At 45.2% G+C, this 4,046-nt stretch overlaps 1 pseudogene; it reads left to right on the plus strand.

The window, feature by feature from the left end:
* The first annotated feature begins 3,254 nt into the window (after positions 1–3,254).
* LOC145273839 (U2 spliceosomal RNA) lies at positions 3,255–3,393 on the plus strand (annotated as a pseudogene).
* Positions 3,394–4,046: the final 653 nt, after the last annotated feature.

Raw genomic sequence — 4,046 nt, forward strand, 5'->3', positions numbered from 1 at the left:
GTTAGCATGACCTTCTTTTGGTGCAATTCTGATTTCGGGAAGTATCGTGGAGCTTCGTCGGCGTTTAACCACTGAACTGACCGTCACCGGTTGTCGTAAAGAACCCACTTTTTTATCACAATCACAACCCGGGTCGTTCTTGTTGCGTAAAAGAATGGAAGACAACACTTTATAATGCCATTTCTCTTGATTGTAGTGTAATTCCTGAGGCACCCATTTATATTTTGTCTTTCCAATCTCTATCAAGTAGTTAGAAATCGTACTATACGGTACTATACGGTACCTCTAATTCTGAAGCAGGTCAGCTATGACAGATCTCCGGGACTCGATGGCCTACAATATGAACTGTATTTGAGGCTGTCGCCAATATTTCTGCCTCTTCTGACGGATGTGTTCAACCATTGGTTTTCTCAGGGATCCATCCCAGGGCAGGTAACCAAGGGAGTGAGTACATTGCTGAGGAAAGGTGATGGGCATGGGGGGAAGAGTTAGACGACTACAGGCCCATAACTCTGCTTAACACATTGAAGATTTTAGCCAAGGTCCTGTCGAATCGGCTGCAGGTTGTTATCGAAGAGTTGGTTGAACCGCAACAGAACTACGCCATGAAGGGGAGATCGATTCAGAACAACTTGCACCTGATCCGAACGATCCTAGAGGGGGAGGGGAATAGATGACGACACGGAAGCCTCGCCGATCTACTTAGATCAGTCCAAAGCGTTCGATAGGGTCGACCATCATTTCCTGGCATCTGTCTTAGAGGCCGCCGGTTTTAAACCGGACCTGCAAGTGGATGTCCGTGATGTATAGACAGCCCACGGCTGTTCTGCAAGTCAACGGAAAGCGCTCGAAACCCTTTGTTATCTCTCGGTCGGTTCGTCAGGGTTGACCGCTGTCGCCTTGGAGCTGAGACGTGGGGAGGCAAATTCGGCCCTGCGCCGAATGGCTCTGCCCGCTGGCTCAGCTGCCAAGGTATCTGCGTTCGCCGATGATGTCACGGTCTTTGTGTCGGCCTTCAGAGACATTGAGATCGTGTCGGAAGCGCTTGCACAGTACGAAAGAATCACGGGGGCCAAGATAAACAGCAGCAAATCAGTCGGACTGCGGTTGGGCACCTGGAGTGGAAATGCAAACCTCCCAGCGCCCTTCAGCTAGACTGATGGACCAGTTTGGATCCTCGGTGTGTGGTTCGGACCAGGTCTCCAGCTTGATAAGAATTGGTCGGAGGTACGGTCAAAGGTGGCAGTTGCAGTCAACGCGTGGCTTCCTAGGAAACTTTCCTTAAAGGGTAGAGCTGAGGTGTGCGCCACATACGTCTTCCCTCTTATCCTTTACCGACTGGCCATACTTCCTCTGCCTGCACAACACCTAACAGCTCTTGTCGAACTCTTGTCCTCGGAAGACACTGAGTGAGCAGAGAGGTCTGTATTCAACGTCCGTGTGAAGGAGGTTTGGGAATGTCGGACTTGAGGTGTCATCGAGACGCCGAGAGGCTGGCCTTCCTTAGCCACTACCTTCAAGATGATCAACCCTGGCACCCCGCGATCACTGCCACCCTTCCCCACATCATTCTCGACCCCGCTATCGAGAGTCGTTGCAGGCCGCGGGGAGATTCAGCCTTCCTGAAAGAATGCCGAGCCACGCTAAAACGACTACCAGGGTCCAGCGACCTTGTGACTGCAACCCGTAGGGACCTCCACAGAGATCTAGTGAGGGGGGCCGCCGACGACTCGCTATGCGCGTTTTTGGGTGGGCAGCAGAGGTAGATCCGCTCCGCATGGAGCATGGCGCTGTGTTCGAGTCATCTGAACAATTCAGAATTCTCTCTGACCTGACGATTGAGCCGAAACGCGCTTCCTCTCAACAATATACAATGCAGTTCTGGTTTCTTGGAGTCGCCAGCCTGTCCCCGTTGCAGGACGACAGCTGCAGAAATAACTGATCACGCATTTTTCGATTGCCGCGAACTCCGCCAGTACTGGTCGTATGCTGGCGAGGTGACGGTAGCATAGACCCCGAGCATCCTCGCCCGATTACTGTATCCAACGCAGTGGACAACGTGAGGCTGCCGTGGGACCGGGAGAGACAAATGGTCTACATCACAATCCTGCCCGTGGTGAGAATGGTGATTTGGACGTCGAGACTGCAAGATGGCCGGGAGGTGCAGCCTTTTTCTGATCAGGATCTGATTGCTTTCTTTAAACACCAACTATGGGTAAAGATCAGATGCGACAGAAGAAGACTGCATCGCGTGGCATTTGAAAGAAGACGGATAGAGTTAGCAAGTCTGTGTGTACGAAGAGGGGCCAAATTTGAATACGTGTTCCCCGCCTAGGTGTGGAGCGCTCGGTTCTAGGGTTTCTGTCGGATCACCGCCCCTTTCCAATTCTACTTCCTTCAGCCTCTCGGCTAGCCGAATAAATCTTGTTTCCCTTATTAAAAAGCCTCCAAGACTCTCAACCTCCCAAAACAACAATCTTTTGCCCACTCCCCCATCCTCTCGAAATTCAACCTTGCTTGGAGGAAATCAAACCAAACACTAACACCCTCCCCGCCCTCACCATCAAATTTTTCTTTTCTCCCCCATTTAGAACTCCTACCTCCTCCATTTAGAGGTTGTCCGCAACACACTGGTTCCTTTACAAACCAGAGTGAAACAGGTGGTCTAGCATTTCAGATAGGGTTGGGAGGGCCTTACTAACCGGGGTCATTTTTTCCCCCAAGTCCCTCAACATAAATGAAATTATATTAATATTGTTATCTTTTTTGTATTTTTTGATATAAATAAAAAATATTTTAAAATTGGGTTTAAGTAGGACCCCCCCTCCCATCACACACACATAAATACAAATTTAAAGGGGTAACCATGATAAAAGATGCTGGCCGAGAGAAAAATCATTTAAAATTTCAATAGAGACGAGATGGATCAACCAAACTCACCACCACTCCTTCTTTTTGGAGTTGATCTTGTGCCTAGGTTTTTTGTTCATTTTCCCAACTGCATTTTTTTCCTGTGAAAAAAAAATTATTATCTCAAAGTATAGTATCTGTTCCGCCAGATACTGCAAGCAAATACCCTATGTGGGAGCAACCCCACACATATAAGACCTTGGTCAATATAGGTGCAACCCTTCATACCAATTGCCACTATCCAGCTCCCCTACTCCCCGGGGAGTTTGTCTCCATTTCCCCTTCACACCTCACATCAAAAATCGGTCTTGTGCCTAATTTGCTCGGTGGGGGAGCAAATAAATACTGCTTTTCTTGGCCTTTTGGCCAAGATCAAAGTGTAGTATCTGTTCTTACTACATGCTGTACTTATTTTTGTAACTTTGTGATATAAAGTGAGGGATCACTTTTCTTTATTAATTTAATGTAAAATGATCACCCACTTTACAACCAGTCAGTCTCAAAGCCATTCAAGCAATTCTCCAGATCATTCAAGTTTTTTTTTGAAGGACTCCAGTTATTTTTTTAAGCATTCAAGTCATTCTTAAGTTCATTAAAGTCTTTCTAAGTAATTTCCTTTTTATTCATTTAAGTCATTTCCACCCATTTTTCGGTCATTTCAGTTTATCTTTAAGAATTTCATGTTAATCCTACATTCACGCATTCATTCATTACACTAGAGCACGCGACTAATGGTTGTCGGCCTTGTTCCTACATGATTCAAATGAATTATTTCATATTTAAGTTCGTTGACAAATGTGTCTGTATGATTCTTGGTCTGACTTTAAAGATGATCACTTGTTTAAGTTCCAATTTAGGTACTTTAGTATATGTGTTGTTATGTAGTTTGGAGTGTGTGTGTGTGAGTGTGTGTGTTTTATTTTTGTACTTTGGGATGTGTGCTGTTAGTTATAAAATAAGATCTGAAAATGTAATTTAAATTGAATGTATAAAATTACCTCAGATTTATTTTATATTATGTATATTTTATTACACTTAAAAATTAGTTAAAAATTATATATATCATTAATTGCTAAATAATAGATCTAAGTTTTAAAGTGCGAGAAAATGTACATAATGTAAAATAAATGCAAGAT

Source organism: Euprymna scolopes, chromosome 4, assembly GCF_053919585.1.
Source record: "Euprymna scolopes isolate OS-2025 chromosome 4, ASM5391958v1, whole genome shotgun sequence".
Classification (NCBI taxonomy): Eukaryota; Metazoa; Mollusca; class Cephalopoda; order Sepiida; family Sepiolidae; genus Euprymna; species Euprymna scolopes.